This window comes from Cynocephalus volans, chromosome 7, assembly GCF_027409185.1.
Source record: "Cynocephalus volans isolate mCynVol1 chromosome 7, mCynVol1.pri, whole genome shotgun sequence".
Lineage (NCBI taxonomy): Eukaryota > Metazoa > Chordata > Mammalia > Dermoptera > Cynocephalidae > Cynocephalus > Cynocephalus volans.
The window spans coordinates 127,104,442-127,125,581 of record NC_084466.1 but is presented as its reverse complement, the minus strand read 5'-3'; the positions used below and the strand labels follow the sequence as shown (position 1 = coordinate 127,125,581).

At 45.3% G+C, this 21,140-nt stretch overlaps 1 protein-coding gene across 22 annotated transcripts in view; it reads left to right on the top strand.

Annotated features, from left to right (window-relative positions):
- Positions 1 to 2,878: 2,878 nt before the first annotated feature.
- SORBS1 (sorbin and SH3 domain containing 1) overlaps positions 2,879 to 21,140 on the top strand; it is a 230,309-nt gene continuing 212,047 nt past the window's right edge. For 16 of the 22 annotated variants that reach the window (XM_063102755.1, XM_063102750.1, XM_063102753.1 and 13 more), the window contains exon 1: positions 2,882 to 2,973. The gene's annotated coding sequence lies outside the window, so the exon portion shown is untranslated. Of the gene's footprint in view, positions 2,974 to 21,140 lie in introns of all 22 variants that reach the window. The other 6 variants (XM_063102743.1, XM_063102737.1, XM_063102739.1 and 3 more) reach the window with 2 other exon arrangements.

Here is a 21,140-nt window from a genome sequence, read left to right as displayed (position 1 = left end):
GATTTCTTGGTTTGTTTTCAGTGTTAAATATTATTAGACCATGATTTTGCACACACAGAGGAGACATTTGAGATGAGTTGAGTCTTGAAGGATAGTAGGATTTTTCTTTCTCTTTGTTTCACCCTCTTCCCTTCCATCCTTCCAATATTTTTCCATTTCTATCATAAACCCTAATTGTAATGTTATGCTTCCCAGTGAGAAATGCAACAGTTGCATAGACTGGAATCAGCCAAGGGATGACTCGAAGGTTTACGCCTCACTAAGATTCCTCCAGACAGTTTCCCACTTACAAGGATGGCCTTGACTATAGATCAAATCTCCATGGATAGAGTCTGATTTTTCATTTAAAAATTATTTTATTTTCATTGAACATTTGATAGATGTTTATGAAGGAAAACATCAGAAAAGTATAGATGAGCAAAAAAAAAAAATTGCTCATAAGAAATAATTCAAATGGTATCGTATAAAGTTAGTTTTCAATCTACTTTTCCATTTAATAATATATTAGCATCTTGTGTGTCAATAAGTGTTAGTTTATATCTTCATTTTTTTATGGCTGTATGATATTCTTTCAGATGGTTGTACTGTAATTTTCTTAACTAATCCATTCAAATTGAATATTTTTGCTATTCTATATGGTGTTGCCCTGAATTTGCTGGGTAGGTAACTCGCTTAGTCTCTCTTCCCTTTATGTTCTACATCTGTGGATAACCTCAGGATAACAATAGTACTCCCTCCTGGGGTTGTGAGGTGTGTGTTAATGCTTGTAAAGCTCTTAGCACAGGTACAGTGGACACGGTCTCTGACTTATGACGGTTTGACTTATGATTTTCTGACTTTACAATGGTGCAAAAGTGTATGTATTCAATTATAATTCAGTATAATATGCAATACATTATCTGAAATATTCAACACTTTATAATAAAATAGGCTTAATGTTAGATGATTTTGCCCAACTGCAGGCTAATGTAGATGCTCTGAGCATATTTAAGGTAGGCTAGGCTAAGTTGTGATGTTTGATAACTAAAGTGCATTAACGAGTTTTCTTTTTTTTTTTTTTTTTTTTTTTTTAAAAGATGACCGGTAAGGGGATCTTAACCCTTGACTTGGTGTTGTCAGCACCACGCTCAGCCAGTGAGCAAACCGGCCATCCGTATATGGGATCCGAACCCGGGGCCTTGGCGCTATCAGCACCGCACTCTACCGAGTGAGCCACGGGCCGGCCCAACGAGTTTTCGACTTAATGATATTTTCAGTTTACAATGGGTTTATTGGGATCTAACCCCATTGTGAGTAGAGGAGCATCTGTACAGTGCATAGCAGACTAGACATGCTCAATAACATTAACTATTTTATTACTTTACGGCCCAGGGAGAGCTGTTTTGCCCAGATTGTGGTGTAAGTTAATAGCAGAGCCTGGGAAGTGTTCTCTGCAAAGCAGTTGGATGAGGTGTGGGTTGGGGGAGGCATGCGCTGGAGACTCTTTAGGTTAAGCAGTTCTCTACTAGTCTCTTGTCTCCTCAGTTATGGAGTAAGTTCCCAGACAGCTATGAGTCTTCTTTTTTACACAGCAGAGGACAGAAAGTGCTCAGCAAAGACTTGTCACTGTTCCCCGACATCTAAGAACCTTCGCAGATGAGTTTCGCATCAGCCTGTGCAGTCATCAAGGACTGTCCTTATCTGGCCACACACAGCCTATTACCTGGAAATGTGTTCTGGCTAAGGATTCTTGCCAAGGGCAGTGGACAAAAATCAGTTGTGCTCAGCCCAAGGGGCGAATGTTCTACCTCCAGGGATGTCCTAGGGATGTGGGAAGCTGGACCAAGTTTTAGAACAGCTACTTGCTGGCTCTGTGACCTTGGGCAAGAAATTTCCCCTTTCTCATTCCCCTCCTTGTTTACTTTTCTGTCAAACTGAGGGGAAATGGAGGTCAAGAGGATGGTATGGTATGATGGTTAGCTGCAAACACAATATAACAATCACAGTGCCCTCCCTCCACTTGCACATTACCTGTTTTATTTCATTCACTCTACTTTTCACATCCCAGATAGTCTTGTTTGTTTACTCCCTCACTAAAATGGAAGCTTCCTGAGCGGAGGGGCCTTGCTTGTCTTGTTTTCTGCAGCATCTCCAGGGCCCAACACACGCCTACCACCGAACCCCTGAATATATGTGTTGCATGAGTGAAATCTTACAGCCTGTGTTCAAATTCTGATGGCACCGCTTGCTGTGTGACCTTGAGCAAGTCACTTAAACTACACCTGAGTTTTCCCACTTGAGAAATAGGGATTTGTAATAGTGCCTCCTTTATAAAGCTATGAGGATCAAATGAGAAAATATCTAGGAAGCATAAAGCATATTGGCTAGCACAGAGTATAAAAATGAGAGCAGCAAACACTTACGTAGCAACAACCAGGCACTGATCCAAACGCTCTACATACGTTAACTATATTAATCCTCACTGCATCCTATGAAATCGGTACTGTTAGACCATTTTACAGATGAGCAAACTGGGGCACAGAGGTTAAGTCATTTATATGCAGTCAAAACGCGTCAGCTGTTGTTTTATGCCTAAGGTTCCTTCCAGGCTCCCCGTGGGCGGGACAGAAAGGGTAACCGGGTCGGCGCGCGCCTTATCAGCGGAGATCTGCGGGCCCGCGCGCCAGGCTCACAAAGCCGCGGGTTGGGCGGCCGGGCGCTTCCTCGCCTCCCATTGGAGCGCACGCCCCTTCCTGTCACGGAGGGCCCTGCCCCGCCCCCTAGCGCCGCCCTCCGCCCGGGCGCTGCCAGAGTGGACGGTTCCAGAGACATGCTAATGAGGGGGAGGGCGCCGCAGCCCATTGGCCAGCGGCGGAGTGTCGGTGAAGTCAGCGCCGAGTCCCAGAAAAACAGAGCGGGGCCAACTGCAGCGTGTAGTGCGAGTGGGGCCGGACGCGCGCAGCCCGCTGGTCCGCCCGCCCGGCGACCCGCAAGGTAAGCCCGCGCTGGCCGACCGGCCGCTCTCTCCCGCTCGGCGGCTGCGGCGCCGAGGCGTGCGCCTGCCCGGCCCCCGCTGGCGGCGCCTTTGTTCCGCGCTAGGAGGAGGCGCATTTAAAGGGCCCAGCTGTTGGAGGGACTTGGGGAACCCCCTCCCCCAGAGCATCTCCCCCGTGGTCACCGGGAAAGCCGTGGTCCCACGCAGCCGAGCCGTCCGTCCGGCCTGCTCAGTAGATCCCCAGTCTTTCAAGGAAAGTTCCCCAGGGTGCGGGGCATCTGAGATTCCGGGTTTTTTTGTTTTATTTTGGAAGGTGGGGGCTCGTGCGATCATGGTCTTTGCTAGGAGAGAATGTCCGCCTGCTTCAGGCTGGCTGCAATATGGGTGGGTGGAGGAGACATCAAAGCCCGGGTGGGTTTGTGCTGTAAAGTGACACTACCGAGGAGGGGCTGCAGCAGCCAGAGGAGGCAGGAGGGAGCAGCGGCAGGATGGAGGCATCTCAGGTGTGTTCATTCATCGGCATCCCCTAGGAGGAGAGGGCGGCGGGAGGGGCGCAAGGACGACGCGTCTGGCCCGCGCCCGCCTGAATGAGCCGGTACGTGTACGTGCCGGGACACCGTGCCTGCCCATCCCGCCTGTGCCCCTTCATCTCCCCGAGTGGCTGACAGCATCTCGCTAGGCAGCTGGTCACCGAGATGGACAGAAAGCAACTCCTTTCTCCGAATCCCCGCGCATCCCCAGCTCCCACCTCGCTGCTTTCCAACGTGGCTTCCTTGACAAGCGGTAGCGCCATTCAAGATAGAGGGGGAAAGAGGCTTAAAGTCATTATGTTCCTTTCATAGGAGAATGTGCTCTCGAATTCGGCATCCTCGTGCATCCGCTGTCGTAAGATGGCTTTGAAATTCACCAGTGCATGCTTTCTTCAGGCAGACAGAATTTATTACACTATTTCATCGCTACATTAAAAGGCAGAAGGGATCCCACTGAGCGTGGCTCGTTTTATCCGGTCCCTGGGTTTTCCCAGCATGTTCTGGCGGAGCCTTTGGATTTTTGTTTTAAACACTGAGAGCTGGGATGCTTCTGTTGTCACAGGGCCGACTTGCTGAAATTGCCCGAATTGATCTCACTGTCAATAGGAGTGAGGTTCATTTAGAGACATCATGGAACCTATCTGGCATGTCAGGCCTCTGACTCCATCTCTCCCCTCCCCCTTTTTCCTCTTTCAAGAGAAGGGGCCAGGGATGGCTTGTTTGTCTTAACTCTTTTTTTTTTTTTTTTTAGCTCCTCTACTTAGATTCAATTTCGTGTTTTTGATTGGAAAGGTAACTTGGTGGTGGTGGTGATTGAAGGGGGTAGGATGTGGATTACAATTAGGGTGGGCAGCAGAGGAGTACAGCAGCATCAATGACATAAAACACATGATGGACATTTGGAGGCTCCTTATCTACAGCCTTAGAGATAGATGAGGTTGATGGCTGTCTACAGGGTGAGGGCTGTGTGCCTGTGCTGGCTGTGTGGGGGAGGGGTGGAGGAGGAGCATGCAGCCAGCAATTTTTTGCCCCACCCTCTTGATACTGCCTTAAATAGCTCCTTGCCAGCCAAGCTCTGATGTCTCAGTCTTGGCTTGAGGGAAAAGGAGGGAAGGGTTGGTCTATTGGCACCTCTGCTCTGAGCACTGTTGGAGTAGATGGTTAGGAAAAGGTTAGTTATCCAGGGGTTGCAGAGAGCACATTTCTCAGCTGGAGAGCCCTGAGACCACTAGTTCTGGTGACCTTCCTGGCAGGGAATTAGCAACTGAAAAGAAAAGCTTCTACCCTGGGGGGGTGAAGAGATGGGCGGGTACTGGTATCTTCCATACAACACCCACCCCTGTTGGTCCTTTCCTCCTCTTACCTACTTTCATTTGTTGTGGTAGGAGAGTTTTTGTAAACTTTTATGAAGAGATTGGGAATATTGGGAGGTGGGCAGGAGTTACGAGAAAGGACAAGCAAATGTTTCTTACTGTCAGAACAAAGAACTGTTTGGCTCTCCCCTCTTTCCCCTTTCCAAAATAGAGTTCAATGCAGATAGCAGAGTCTGGGGTTTTCTTTGCAGAGAATGAAAAGGCAGAGCCCAGGAAAGAAAGCTTTTATTGTGTGGCATTGGTAATCATCTGGTCATTCAAACTAAACTCTGGACCCTTCCCTGGACATGGAAATATATTTGCTGTAGAGGGCATTCACTGGAAATTTAGGATTTAACCTGTTTCTATGAAAAAGCAATGGATGGTCTCAAAATTCTTGGGTGGAGGAGCTCTGGACCAGAGGTGGCACAGCTGACTTCGGTCTTGTTCTCTACTCTTCTTTGGGCTATTGGCTTCTCCTCTCTGGACCTGTGTCCTTGTTGGTAAAGTGGAGGGCTTTACAGCAGACTGTTTTCCAGGGTTCCTGACAGTACTACTGGTCTTAGATTCACAAGTTCAGTTTATGATGGCATTTTTAGATTCTTTCCTATTTGCCAACCTGATGTTAAATTCACAGTATTGAGCAATGGCAGGAAAGAAGTATTCTAGGACTCAGGTTTCTGTTGGGTTTGGATTCACCTTTTTCTTGATTAGTGTGACTCGTGAAGTTTTACTGTTTGTAAATAATTCAGAGCTAGAATGACCCAGAGTGAGAGGAACAGACCTCAGAGTGGGTGGTTGTCTAGGGGAGATGAGAGTGGGATGACAGTTTGCTGAGGAAAGGGAGTTTTTATAATTCATTCTCTCTGTATATGTTTAACTTGTTTTATTTACGGTTATACAGGTGAACTTCAGATTTTTAGAGCATGAGAGTTGGAAGAGACCTCTGTGATTGCTAGGTGCAGCCATCCTCACTGAGGAATTTGAGGGGTTGGGAGGATTGGCCATTTGTCCGTAGCTGAACAGCTAGCAAGATGCAGAGCTGGGGCAGGAACCCAGGTGGGTAAATTTTAGGTCCTGTGTTTTAGATTTATCTGTTAAGCCTCCTCTTCTGAGGGAAATGATTCTAAGACAGGGTAGAGAAAAGTGAGGAGGAAATAAGAGGAGAAGAAAGAAAGATTGAAGAAACAGACAAGCAAAGGTATAAGGCTGGAGACAGGTCATGTGAGTAGGGAAAAATACAGAAGCCCAGCTTGGAGAAGAAAGGGATGGATGGAGCCTGAGAGGGGGAGGCTCTATCAGCTGTAAAATAGCCAAGCATTTCTGTAGCCCTTGGAGTAAAGTAAAGAGAGACTTGGCTTAGACAAGGTGGTGGGCGGGTGGACCGAGAGGCCAGCCTAGGGCTGAGACTAACTTGGAGTCTCCTTGGAATCTCTCCTGTTGACCCTCAAATTGCTTAGTTTCAGGGCCAACTGAGGCCTTTTGATCCACTGCTTGTGGGAAGTCAGGTGTGCTGGTGGTGATGCTGGCAAATGCTGAGGTGGGACCCAGTTCTGCTGAAGTCCCAGCTTTTTTTTCAATACAAAACTAAAAAAAAGTATTCCATAGAGTTTCTTTTCAATCCAAGCAGCATTTTCTCCTCTGACTTTCGTCGGTGCTTTGTATGCTTTATGAGACAGCATTTTATGTACCCCCTTTTCAGAGATGCTTGGAGATGACTGATTTACTTAATTGTAGCTCATTTGGGGGGAGCTTCGGGCTTGTGACCTGAGCTGTGCCTCAGAATGTTTCAATGAGCAATTAAAGGGCTGTGAACAATGGTTAACCAGAGCATTAACCATTCAAAGGCAAGGATAAAAGGTGATAACACTTTGAAGCCTATAGCCCCAGCCAACAGCTGGCTATGGATGTTGTAATTTACTTTGGCCACCTCTTCAGGCCCTAGCAAGTGTCTCTGTGGATCCTTCCACTGCTCCCGCTTTTTGTGTATGGTTAGGCATTTATGCCTGTTTCTGTCCATCCTTCCACATCTCGCTCCTCTATTCATTTAATTTTCTCTTTTCCTCTTGTATCTTTCTCCTTGCCCTCTTCCCTTATCCTTTCTTTACTGTCAGTAATATACCTTTGTAGCGTATTTTTATATATTTATTGTGTCATTAAAATTTCATGTTCCTTGTTCTTAATTTAAAATCAGTTGAGTTCAGTCTTTTTGATTGTGTATGTGTTTTACACACAAAACAAGAGGCAAATAAACCAAACCCAATTAAATTGCTTTTTACTTCTGTGTGGCTTTCCATTGATTTTTTTCCCCCTCCTCTTCTGTGGTCAGTAGTGGCTCTCTGTAGGAAAAAAGTAGTTCCCAGGTCTCTGTCATGTGGTCATTGTTTTTACAACAAAAACAGCTAGACAACAGAAAAAGTTTCCAGCCTTGTATTGTGAACCACAAGGGACACCCTCTCCCAAGAGAAGTGCCCTATTTCTTAATTTCCTTCCTTGGAAAAAAAAAAGTCTTCTTAATGTATTCTCTAACTGAGGCCTGTACTGTAAGGGGTTGGGGGTTCTGATGGCAGAGGAGGGACTCTTGTCAATGGTTCTGGTAATTCTTAGAGTTGGGGTGGGGGGTGTGGCAGGCTATGGCCAAGAGACTACATCTAGGAAGAATTTAGTGTGATGATATTTCTGTTTCCACAGGCAGACCTAATCCAACTGGCTGTAGTAGTACCCAGACCCCTTTAGAAAAGAACAAGATGCTTGTCAACTTTCTGATTAGTGTTGGGTGGGACCCAAAAGGTATCTTGTCCCCACTTTGGGAGGGTGGGAAGCCACCAACAGGTTGTTCTGATGGATGTATGCTGTACTGCTTCATAATTTTCTTCTGACTCTGAGTAATTACAGAGAAGACTGAGTCTTGTTCAGTGAGTAGTTCAGTGTCTAAAATGGGCCTTGCAAGCAAGAAGTCACCTCGAAGTCTCCAGTTTTTATATTAAAAATGCACGTGAGTATTCTATGTCTGTGTTTAGTAAAAAGTATTTAAATTGCTTTACTGTTGAATATAATTGATGGCCCAGGAAAATGTTGGGTTTATCTTGGGCCTTCACCTTTCCCGGCCCTCCCCAAATAAGCACAGCAGTCCCAAACCCCAGCTGGAGAAGCCAGGAGTAGGGCGGGCATCAAACCTGCTGGTGCTGAGAGCTGCCGCCTTTCCTGCCAGTCTGCCAGACCCACTGTAGGACCCACTTATTCAGATCTCTTCCATGCCCCCAAAGGCCAGCCTCTCCCCACAGCAGGACTGTTCCTTCAGCAGAAGGCCTTTTTCTCCTTTTCCTGGCTGACCCCTACTTTTCCTTCCAAACTCCCCTCACGTCTGAAAGAGACAACTCTTCCTGCGTTCAGCTTTCTACTGTTGTTACTGATGGTTCCCTTGTCTGTTTCCTCCTCCAGATTGTGAGATCTAGGAAGAGAGAATCTGTTTCATTTCTTTTTTATATTAAATTTTAATTTGCATCGAAGTTATGTGTTTGTGTGTGTGTATGTGTATATGTATATCTATGTACACACACACACACACACACACACACACACACACACACACACAGAGTTTTAAAAGTCATAACACTACAAGAAAAATATAAAGGCTAATAAAGAAGCCCTCCTCATCTTGGGGATTCATTCCCTAGAGTCAGTAACTCACTGTGATTTTCTATTGCTGCAGTAACAAATTACCACACATTTAGTGGCTTAGAACAGCCCAAACTTGTATTACAGTGTGTAGGTTAGAAGTCTGAAAAGGGTCTCACTGTGCTAAAATCAAGGTGTCAGCAGGGCCTGCGTTCCTTTCTGGGAAGAGTCTGTTGTCTTCTGAATTCCGTCTAGAGCCACCTACATTCCTCAACTCGGGGTCCCCATCCTCCCTCTTCAAAGCCGGGAGTGGCTGGCTGAGTCCTTCTTTCATTGCATCACTCTGACCTTCCATGGTCACATTGTCATTTGATTCCCTTCTTCCTCACTCTTTCAGTTCTAAGGACCCTTGCTATTACATGGGGCCTACCTAAATAATCTAGGATAGTCTCCCTATTTTAAGATCAGTTGATTAGCAAGCTTAGTTCTATCTGCAACCTTAATTCCCCTTTGCCATGTAACCTAACATGTTCATAGGTTTACAGGCTAAGATATAGATATCTTTGAGGGGCAATTTTGTCTACCACAGTTACTTCCAATCCTTTTAGCTGTTTCTCCTGATATTACTATCATATTTAAAAGTTACCTGCTAACGATGCTATTTCCTTATCATTTAGATGGTATGTCTTGATGTTTTACTATGGATTAGAGAAGTCCTTATTCCCTTCCCTTTCCCCCACCAATACTTCCCTTCCTCTCCATCCTCCCAATATGGTTATGTCATAGTTTCTGATTACATTGATATTAAGTACTTACATTATTTTGACTGTGTAAATAGTGTTCATTCATGGCTGAGCCATATAGTATACTATAATGATATTTCCTTTCTTGTACATTTTTTGAGTTAATAATTGCCTTAGTTTTTCTATTTAGTTTTCTGTGTACTTATTACTAATTCTCAAAATCTCTGGTGCATTTTAAAACATCTCTGTTTCATGACATGTTCCTTTTTATTTTTTATTACTTTGTTTTTTTTTTTTTTTTTTTTGCTCTTTGGAGTCTTCCCTCCTAGCGGCCTCTATCCCTCTCTTCTGTTCTTGCCTGTTGACCTGTAGGCCTGAGATATGACTCATTTTGGGAATTCCTTCACCTTGTCCTGGTTGGATCCTCTCTTTCCTCTTTGTTGATTTATTGCTCCACAAGTTTCTGAGAGATGGTCTGTGCAAGTTGAATACTTCAGACTCGCCTGTCTGAAATGTTCTTATTCTATACTTATACTTGATTGGTGGTTTGACTCATCTAGAATTTTAGGCTGAAAGCCATTTTCCTTTAGAGTTTTGAAGGCTTTGCTCTATTGTCTTGTAGGTTCAATATTGATGTCAAAAAATGGGATGCCATTCTGATTCTTGATCATTTATTGATAACCTGATTTCCCATGGAAAGTTTTTAGGCTCTTCTCTCTTTCCCTGTATATGAAATTCCCTTGTTTAAAAATTGTTGGTGTAAGGCTGGACCATGGCTCACTTGGGAGAGTGTGGTACTGATAACACCAAGGCCACGGGTTCAGATCCCTATATAGGGATGGTCAGTTAGCTCACTAGGGAGAGCGTGGTGCTGACAACACCAAGTCAAGGGTTAAGATCCCCTTACTGGTCATTAAAAAAAAAACAAACCTTAATTCGTGTAGGTCTTTGGTATGCCCTTTTGATCTAAAGTCTCACATCCTTCAGTCTGGGAAAATTTTCATATATATATATAATTTCCTTTTCTCCATTTTCTGTCTTTTGTCTTTGGAATTCCTATTAATTTGGAGTTAGATTTCCTGGATTGAGTTTATAATTTCAAAATGTTTTATTTCCTGTTTTCCATCTTATATTTTTCTTTTACTGTTTGAGAGAGATCTTCAGTTTTATCTTCAACCCTTTTAATTTTTAAATTTCTGCTTTCATGTTTTTACATGAAACATACTTGCATGTTTTACTTTCTAGAGTGCCCTAGTTCTCTAAATGCTCGCTTTTCTTCTTTTTCTTTTCTTTATTTTTTTTTTGGCGGCTGTCTGGTGCAGGGTTCTAAACCTGTGACCTTGGATTTATAAAGCTGTGCTCTAACTAACTGAGCTCACCAGCCAGCCCTTCTCTTTTTAAAATAGCATCCTGTTCTCATTTCATGGATGCAATATATTTTCTTCTGTTATTCTATATACATATATATATATACACACATATATATGTTTGTGTATATATATTTTATATATATATATATTTGGTGGTTTTCTGCTGTTAGTTGCATTGTCTTTGTTCCTCCAAGTCCCCTTTTCTGCTTGTTTTGGTTACTGTATTTCCCGTTGGAGCCCTTCTTCCATGCATGCTGATCCTTGATTGTCCATTTGTATTTTAAGAGTGGACACCAAAAGGCAAATTGGGTATCTGTGCAACAAGGAAGGGGCTTGTTAACTTCACTGAAGGGAGATCCAGCAGAGAGCCCTTTTATCCACTGGAGAAACCTAGGTATCAGTGCCTTATAAACCTTTTCTCTGGGGCTTTCCTGGAGTGGGTTTTTTCTGGAGAGGATTTTGGCTGGGGTTGGGGTGGGTAACAGCCTGGCTGTCCTGCATTCTGGGAGCCTTGATAGGGAAGGAGACTGAGTATTATCCTGTTTGGGATGCAGACTCACTCAGTACCTCTGAAAGTTGCCCCCCTCTCTCCCTACCTTCCTCAGATGTGCTTGAAACCTGAGAGTGGTGTTAGTTGCCTAAACTGTGGACCTCCACCTTCTGCTGGCTAAGGGAGGGAAGTCACCATGCTGAGCAGATTACAGGAGGGACCTGGGTCTGATTGCTACTTGTACTGGGTTTCAGCAGGCTGTCTTCTTTTTTGCTCCATCCTGCTTCTCCCTTTAGAGTCCTTGGTGCTTCCAGTTCCTGAGCCTTCTCTGGGTTTTGTACCATGTGTCAGCCTCTTGTCTAGTGGTTTCCTCCCCTGTATGCACTTAGCAGAGCAGACAAAGCAGAAACCTAAATCAGCTACTGCATGGCAGTCAGCTTTCTGTCTCCCAGAGTTCTGTTGACATGTCTTGTCTGCTTTTGTATTCTTTCCATTAAGAAACAAATTCCTCTACTGTCCTTTTAGTGAGGTTCTGGGAGAGAGCAGAGATAAACATGGGTGTTCACCCCTCTGATTTGGCCAGAAGTTTGTTTCATCTCTTTATCCAAGCCCTTTAACTTGAGCCTGGTACAGGGTATATTCCGAAGAAATGTTTGTTAAACGATTGAATGCATATTTCTAAGATGATGTGTACATAGTTATCAGATTTCTATAGAGTTCCAAACATACAGTCTTACAAAAATAAATCCACTGTTTGTTCTGAAATAGACATAATAACAGGCTATTCTCTCTATGCAGTGTAGGATAAGAAGTGCTGTGAAGCAGCATTATAGATGTCGGGCCAGTGAGTGACGAGGCCTAGGTGCTATCTCCAGCTTCATCACTAACTGCTGGGTCACCTGGAGAAGTCCCTTAACCTGTCTGGGTCTTGGTTTCCTCAGCCTTAAATGAGGGGCTGGTCAAGATTTGATTCAGTTCTCTGCATGAGCACCTGCTGTGTGCAAGCCACGGTGCTAGGATCCTTCCAGGTGCGTCTTCTAAAGCAGCAGTGCAGTGTTTAGTATGTACGTCTGTAATGGCATGTGTTACAACAAGTTGATTGTGTTTGGTCTGTATGTCTTTCTCCTCAGCTTAGTTCAGTGTCTTGCACAGAGTAATTCCTCTGCACATTTTATGTCTTACTCTTTCTAGACTGTGGGCTTCCTGTGAAGACTGTATTGTGGTCATCTTTTTATCTCTTGTGTCTACCACAGTTCTTGGCACATAGGAGGTGTGCGGTAACTGTTGGGTTTTTCCACTAAGGAGTACATCAAGGAAATATAAAAATCTGGACTTGCTGTGCCAGAATCCCCAGACCCTGCTTGGAGGACAAGGCCTAGCTTATTGGAGGTCCAGCTATATACTCCCTGGCTCCTTATGGAGTTGGGGGGCTCAAATGCAGGCCCTCAACTCAACTCTATACATGGTATTAAAGTCAATGGAGATAGCAGTTCTGTATCACAGCCCTGACACTAGAGGATTGTTTTCCTCCAAACAGATTGTGGTCATATTCTTGTTTAACACATTGTTACGAGTTAAGATCAGATTAGTCTTAACTATGAAAATGAATTACAGATATAACCCTGCATTTATAGTGTTTAAAAACATTTAAATGCTTTTTCATGACTTATTTTGGTTTTCACAAACCTATGAGCTTATGTGTCAGGACTAATAAGTAGAAGTTTCAGGGAGACAGATTTATCTCTGTAGAAGAATTTTTCATCATGTGAGTTACTCCTCACCAGACTGCATTGGGATCCCTGGACTCCTTTTCAAGCCACGGCTAGTTGTCCACTGGCCAGGGTACCTGAAGAATTGATGCCTGGGTGGGAGATGAAGTACTTTTAGAGCACGTGGGAAGTCCTTTGCTTTTGATTTGTTCAACAAATAACTATTGAGCACCAACTATAAACCAGGGTCAATGTTGGGCTCAGGGAATATAGTGATGAACAGAGAGAAATGGCACCTGCTGTCCTGGAGTTTATAGACTAGAACTGAGCTGTCCAATATGGTATTTAATTGTGGCTATTTAAATTAATAAAAATGAAATACCATTAAAAATTCATTTTCTCAGTCATGCTAGCCACATTTCAAGTGCTCAGTAGCCACTTATGACTAGTGACTCCTCTACATACAGCATAGATCTAGAATGTTTCCATCATCTCAGGAAGTTCTCTTAGGCAGGCCGAACTACAGAGCTAAGATTCTGTTTCTATACCAGACTCTGTGATCAGCCTTGTTTCGCAGTGGAGGCAACAGAGGCACAGAAAGGCCACTTGTTTAAGGTAGTGTGGCTGGACAAGACTGAACTGGGAACAGGTATCTTATGGTTGAGCATGGCTCTCCTCTCCCTGAAGTGAGACAGGGAACAGGGTGACCAAGAGTGTGTCTCTGCAGTCAGCTGCCTGTGTCAGATCCTGGCTCTGCTACTTCCTAGCTTTGGGCCCTAGGGCAAGCCACTGCTCCGAGCCTTAGTTGCCTCACCTGTAAAATGGAGAAAATAATAGTACTTACCTCAGGATGTGGGGAGGATTAGATGATCCAATAATGCAAGTCATTTAGAACTGTGCCTGACACATAGTAATCACACAGTCAATGCTATTCACTATTACTGAGAATGAAAAGGGGACAAAAGTTATTGGTAGAACCACGGAGTCATTTTCAAACAGCAGACTGTGGAGTAGACAAAGAATGTTGGCAGGTGACGCTTGTTTGTAGAGCTGATCAACCACCTGGAGAGCGACACATAACTGAATGTTTCTAAGCCAGGGGCCGCTTAGGTCATGTGAGCTGATGTAAAAATGTCAGCATGTTCATGGAGCCCTCTGAGCCACCAAACTGGTCAGTGGTATGCTGAACAAGGATCATTTTGCTGTCTCATTCCTCCTGTCTTGCCTTTACCCGGCCTAGTTCCCACAGCCCGTTTTTCCTGTCCCCAAACTTTCCTTCTCCCCTCACTACATCTCTGTGCAGCGGCGGGGTCACAGATATTTACCATCACTCCCACGGAGCGGAGGGCTGCACCAAAGGAGAGCAGAAGAGAGAAGGGACAGAAGCCCGGATAATTTAGCAGTTGGGTCCTGCTGTCTTGCCAGCAGGTCCATCTAAAGTAGCACAGCATCCTAGAGGTTCCCTGATCTCTGATGTTAGCTCCAGGAATGGGAGGGTGCCCTATTTGATAGGTCAGCCCCTGATTGCATATGGAACTTTAGCTTAAGAAGTTCTTTGATAGCCACAGTCTCATTCCATTTCATTAAATGTTGGTGAAGGATGTGGATGTGTGTCCATCCCTCTTGGAGTTTGTTTCCTTATTAACACTGAGAGGGCAGGGCTCTTGTCTTCCTCAGTAGGCATTCAACAGTGTGTTTCAGGTTATGAAGTAGTAACATTTTAGTTTGACAAGGTGTGTGTGGGGAAGTACGGACTCTGAACGTGCATAATGGATGTGGCATCTTGCTTCACCCAAGTGAAGCACACAGGGCACGTGGTAGAAGCCAGTAATGTGCACTAGATCAGGTGTCTAGTAATGGTGGACCCAAATGGATGTGGGAGGAGACTGTTCCTGGCGAGCTGGATTCTCAACGTGGCGTAGAAATACAGGTTCTGCGTGAGATCCAATGATTTGAAGTATTGAGGAGTTGAAGCTTAACCTGTAAGTGGCTCTGCTGATCTATTCCTGTTTGGCCTTGATTTTTCATGTGTTCTAGCTTATAGCAGTGGTGACAGGAACGGGTGCTTAGTAAATACCGGAATTGCCCTTCTGCCTGCATGTCAATGTGAAAGCTCATTACTCATTTATATAATGCCTTGTGCATTGATTATTAACATCAGCCTCTAGGCTGACCTTTGAGCTTGGTTTCCCAGTATGAAAGGTCACTAGGACATACCTTGTGAAATCCAAACAGTTTCTATTGTTGCCTGGAGTCTGTGTGGAACCTGGTGGCTGTGCATATGAGCAGTTTCCTTGTCTGATGTGTAAACAGATCATTCATTTGCAGATTGCTCTTCTCCACTTAGAGTTTGGGACAGATCCAGTGTTGGGTGATTGTCTCCTGAGAGCACAGAATGATGATCAGGGATTATAGTTTTTTATAACAAATGGGTGGGGGGAAATGGGAACATTTTTCTGGTATATTGATGTTAGGGAGTCTTTTGAAGGCTGCCATAGCATGTACACTGCTGACTCTTCTGTGCTTGAGCCTTTCTTTATAGACAATGCACACAGGAGGCTGGTGATAGGAGACTGAGCAGGTTCTTGAAGCCAGGGATGAGGTAAAAAAGACTGGAACTGGAGCTGGGAGATCTGAGTCATTGCCCCAGTGGCCTGGCCAGTGGGGATCTGGGCAGAGGGGCAAGGCAGGAGTAGGGACTGCTTTTAAGCAGGACAAAGAATAGAGGCTCTGGAGAAAGCAAAATCCCAACAGGGACAGAAATTAGAGTAGCTGGAGAAAGCCAGGGCTTGGGAGAGCCAAGGGCCTAAGCAGAGTTTGGTTGTCGTTGCTGAAAAGCAGGTTGACAGGCCCATGAACCTTGGCCAAGGCAGTTTGAGGCCTTTAAGGACTATTTTGTGTTTGCTTCGTAGGGCTTTGTGTTGGACATGGTACATTAGTGAGCCAGCAGTGGCAGGTGTGAGGGGGCGAGGCCCCCTAGGAACTGGGAAATATTAGTCATGCCTGAGCACTGATAGAAGATACGGCTCCTCTTCAGGACAGCTGCTGCAGGAGGAGGCCCCTCAGTGCCAGCCTGCATGACAGTCTATGTTCTTGGTTTTAACTTTAATTATTAAAGTCATGGGCTATTTAAATACTCACCTGAAGCATCATTGTGAATAATTTTCCCTTCCTGGGGTCAAAGGAGCTCCAGCAGTGAAGGGGTTTTGCAGGTCTGTGTTTCTCGATTCCCCGGGTGGCTCCCTGAAGGAATACACACCTGGATAAACAGGAGATTCGTAAGATGCCCTTGATGGCAGGGTGCAGACCTCCATGTGCTGTCTTGCAGATTGGCATTCATTTTTGAGTGAGTCCTTAATTTGACGAGTATAGGGTGTTCCTTTTTATTGTAGGCAAAGAAGAAATAGTGCTGTTAGAATAGTAAAATATTTATCAGCCTGTTTAAAAAATTAAACTGCCCAGGAGCCTTCAGTTGGTGGTGCCTATGGCAACATGCACAGTTTTCAGGAGGTGCTTACCATTCTCCATCCAGCCTCAGGACTTTTGCCCGTGTAGTGTCCTTGGCCTGGAGTGCTCTTTCCTTCCTTCACCTGGGAAAATCTCCTATTTGAGGGCTGTCATGGTTTGGTGGTTCTGGATAGAACATTCTTCATAGCTTTGTCTCAGCTGCTTTGTTACACGTGTTTGGAAAATCATTGTTCCCCACCCTGTGAGTCTGGAGGACCCATGATGACGGTGCCCAGAGCTGTTTCTCTCACCATCCTATCCCCAGTGCCTAGCATTTGCCTGGCCCCACTGGCAAATGGGGCCCCACTGGCTGCTGAGTCAATTCATTTGTTTATTCAGTTTTGGGTTCTGTAACAGATTCTGGGAGTGAAAGAGAATAAAACACCTCCTGCTGTCCACACAGAGCTCCTAAACTAGAACCGTGGCTGAGCTCCCAAGATATCCCCTGAGGAGCAGGAAGAAAACGTTATCAGCTGAAGTTCTGTTTATTCTTTAACTAAAAGAAAGACATAGTTTTCCTATTTATAGTAGTACAGATTTTATAATTAACTTGTAAGTAAATATGCTGAAGCCATTTCACAAATATTGAACTTTAAAAAGTTTGACTGCTGGTCTGAAGGGAGAGGTAGGCAGATGAAAGAGTTTTATGTCAAAGCGTGATGAGCACTAGGTTAGGGCAAGTACAGGTGCTATGAGGGCACATAGGAGGGGGACTGGAACAGACCAGTGGGGGGCATTCCTGAGGACAGAGGGACTGGCATGTGCAAAGGAAGGGTGGCCCGAGAAGTCTTAGTGTATTGGGAGAAGGACAGACACTCTAAGAAGTCTGGAGTATAGGCAGGAGGAGGGCCAGCTTGGTGCCTGCCGGGATGGGGAGGGATTGAGAATTGGGAAGTACCAAGAGGGTTGAGACTGGGCCCCGGCCTGCAGGATGAGCCTGGTCTAGTAGGGGAGAGGAGAATTGTGCAAGTGTGCCTTGGGAGAGACACAGCATGGAGAATATCTGGAATTCAGAAAAGGGTTGATGTTTTGGTTACGAAGGGTCCAGCCTGGTCATGCTTTAAAGATGTAATATGCCCAGCATCACCCTGGCACATCTCTCCATTGCAGAAGTGGAAGCGGTGGGGGCTGGGGGTTGGCTTCAAGGTTCTTTCAAATCCGATCTCAGGGTAAGACTTCTCCATGAAGTTCTCTTTTGTCTACTCCTACTCAGTGGGATTTTTGTTGTGATGTGATTTAGATCTCTCCTTGGGCTATATTTTCTGGGTTACAACATTGCATATGAACAAGAAAAGGGCACATGGTATATACGTAAATGTGCACATTCTGTGTGTTTACTTACCTATGTAATCCTGCACACTCCCTCCTTTTCTTCTCTGGTTTTTAAGTCCCAGGGCTTGAAGTAATTATGTAATTAGAATCCAGAGAGTGTGGCTAGATAAGGTGTAATTAAAGAGGAAAGCCTAATTTTGGAAGAATGATAAGAGGTTATTTGACTCAGTCTGGGCCCAAATCCAATCTTGGAAGAACAGTAAGAGGTCATTTGGATGTAGGGAGCTTGAGGCCACCCAGGAGCCCAGACTAACCTGAGAATCAGGCAGATTCTGTGTCATTCACTGTGAAAGACATTCATTGAGCATCTTCTTGGTACTAGGTATTGTGGGAGGCCCAGCCATGAGTAAAGAACAGAAGTCCTAGATCCCAGGGAGGACACGGAGGGGCATGGGCTTAAGGACAACTACGTAGAAAGATGAAGACTCCTGGGGGGGTGGGTTGAGGAAGGATTCACAGAGCAGGTGACATTTAATCTGTGCCTCGAAGGATAAGCAGGGTTTCAAGAATGAGGACAAGAACTTTCTGGGCACATTAGAAGCACTCAGATAATATTTGTGGAATTTGTTGGAGGTGGAAGGAACATGGCCATGTTGGTGGGTGGTCATTGTGCAGTTCAGTGAGGAGGTCGAGCTCCTACAGCTCAGGCAGTACAGTGACAACATAAGGCCAGGAGGCCAACAGGCTTAGGCCTTCAACTGTGCAGTGGTGACTGTGTGCAGAGGAGTCAGAGATGGCTGTGGATGTCAGGGGGGCTTCTTTGTGGAGGGGGACTTGAGCAGTGCCTTGAAGGACCAATAGGAGGGGGTAAAGGGGAGAAGGGAAGACTTTCCAAAGGAGAGGAATGACATGGGCAAAGGCCTAGAGAGGGAGCAAGGAGAAGATCATCCAGGCAAGAGGGAAGGGGGCTCACAGGGGGGAGCAGGGTGAAACCAGCTTGGTTGGAGTGGGTGAAACTGGTTCCTGGGAATTGGGCATGTTGGGCAGGAGAGATTGATCAGTGGGACAGAGGAACCATGGTGGACGGTTGGATAGGTGAGCAGCATGAAAAAGGCATCTTGAAGGAAGAGGAATCTGGCCCTGGTGGGTAAGATGGGCTTCTGGGGAGTTTGGCCTCATCTGTTGGGCATGAGGTGGTAGGCAGCAGGTAGAGAGTGGGCTTGGGAGGGTGGGGCCATCTGCAGTCCTTCATCACTGAAGTACTTCATCACCGGAATTGGTGATGAGAGGAATAAGGCAAAAGAAGAGGTGGAGGTGACTACAAGGTCCTAGTCTGGGAGAATGTAGATACCTGGGACAAGAGGGGGCCAGCTGGTGGGGAAAGGGTGTGGGTGGAAGCTTGGTGTGTTCAGCGCACAGAGAGCCCTCTCCTAACCCTAGCCCTGCCTCTGAACTGTTGGAGAAACCTTGGGCCAATTCCTTCCTCTCCTGATCTCCATGTCTTTGTCAGTCACAGTATCTGCCTTTGTGGTTCAAGCTCATCTCAGGGAGTGGAGTCATTAAGTCCTAGGGCTCAGGCAAGGGGAAGGGTCTAGGCTGGAGATTTGTGAGGCCGCCCTGTGGGGGTGAGAGAAGAAACTGCATCGTCCTATTCCTTGTCTTCCTGGAGTGAGCAGGAGATTGGGAAGGGGGCTCTGGCTGGCCAGGTTGGAGGAGGATTTGGGAGGGGGGAGGGGGCTGTCCTGATTCATCCTGCCCATTTCAGAATGGTTTTGAGACTCTTTGACATGATGGGTGTATAAACTCTAAGCTTATACAGATGTTGAGGTAAGTACTCCATTTTGGGGTGGAGCAGGGAAGGGGTTAATATTCCTGAATTCACAGGAAATTTTCAGGGCAGGGAACTGATGGTTAGTGAACTCCTCTCCTGCCCCTACAAAGACAATCTTTGGGAAACTTTGGGCCTTGGACCTTTAGAGACAGAGTCTGTGCAGAGAAGACTTCCTGGCAGAGGAGGACTTGGTCAGAGCCTTGAAGTACAAATAGTGTGTGAGAAAGGAGAGAGGGAAGGACTTTCCAGAGGAGGAGAATGACATGGAATTATAGAACAAAATTTGCAATAGAGATTTCAGAAAGGAAGGCATACATTTTTTGAATACCTAGTGAGTATACCAGCTCTGTACCGGGTACTTTCATGATATTTGTCTCATAGTCTTTACATTATTTCTACCTCTCTTACTATTCCATGTTACAGATAAGGCAACTGGATTAGAGGGATGAACTAATTTGCCCAAGGTATTGGTTGTAGGGTAGGATTTCATTTTATTCAGTTTTCTGACTCCAGTGGCAACAAATACCCATGTCACTGTATTTTGCTGACTCTCTGGGGAATATAGGAAAAAAAGAGAATGATTTGTCTTCATGACCCTTATTCCCAAGTTAAGCACCTACTTAAGATGTGGGTCCAGCTGCTGTCCATGCTGCAGCATTTCAGTACAGTGCAAAATCTTAGAGACTGGTGGTGGGAGGCCCTCAGAGCTCAGCAGGGTCTAAAATCCTCATTTACAGACGAGGGAGCTGAGGCCCAGAAAGGAGAAGAGATGTGCCAAGGTCAGGAGCAGAATGGGGATGAGAACTAGAAGAGTTTGGGGACGTTGATCCTTGTGACTGTTTTAAGGCTCCCTGTGGAAAAGTTTGCTTTTAGACAACAATGGAAACCTTTGTCTGGAGAGTTGGTCTAGGCAGGGTTGAATCTGAAAGATCCTCTGTGTGTGTGTGTGTGTGCACATGTGTGTTTCTTTCCTTCACTTTAACCTCAGATGCCTTTTAACCATCAGGAAGTATTCCTTAAGACCAAAGGTTAAGACCAAAAGCATTTAACAGGTGGAAAGGGAATAGGAGGAAGGAGGGGGAAGATCAGAAGCCACAGAAATAGAAGACTAAACTCTAGGCTTGACTAAAAGGAATTTTCCAAGCCTGTAAATAATCACTAACATTTATTGAATACTCTCTGTGCCGGGCAATCTTTACATGCAGTTTTATGTAACTGCCATCGCCTTCCCATGAGGTAGATGCTGTTCTATTGCTCTCCCTTTTTGCAGATGAAGGAACTGAGGCTCAAAAAGGTTAAGTGACTTACCTAAGTCACAGAGTTAGTGAGATGTAGAGCCAGGACCAGAACCCCTAAGCTATTATGTTGGAAAGGGAGCTGCAGGTGCCTTAGCATTTGAGGATATATGAAATAACATATTTAGGGAACCTCTGGCAATGATTCTAATGAGGGGGAAGGATGATTTTAGCCCTAGGGGACATTTGGTAATGTCTGGAGACATTTTTGGTTATCACAGTTTAGGGAGTATTACTAACTTTTAGTGGGCAGAGGCTGAGCATGCTCCTAAACATCTTATAGTGCACCAGAAAGCCCCCCCACAACAAAGATTTATCCCATGCAAAATGTTGAGTGCTAAGGTAGAGAAACCCTGCCCTTTGGGGACCAAGATGTATTTTTATCACTCAGAGCATAGGGCTAGTGGAAGGGCTCATCTGAAGAACTTGAGCAGTTCCTTTAGCTCCAG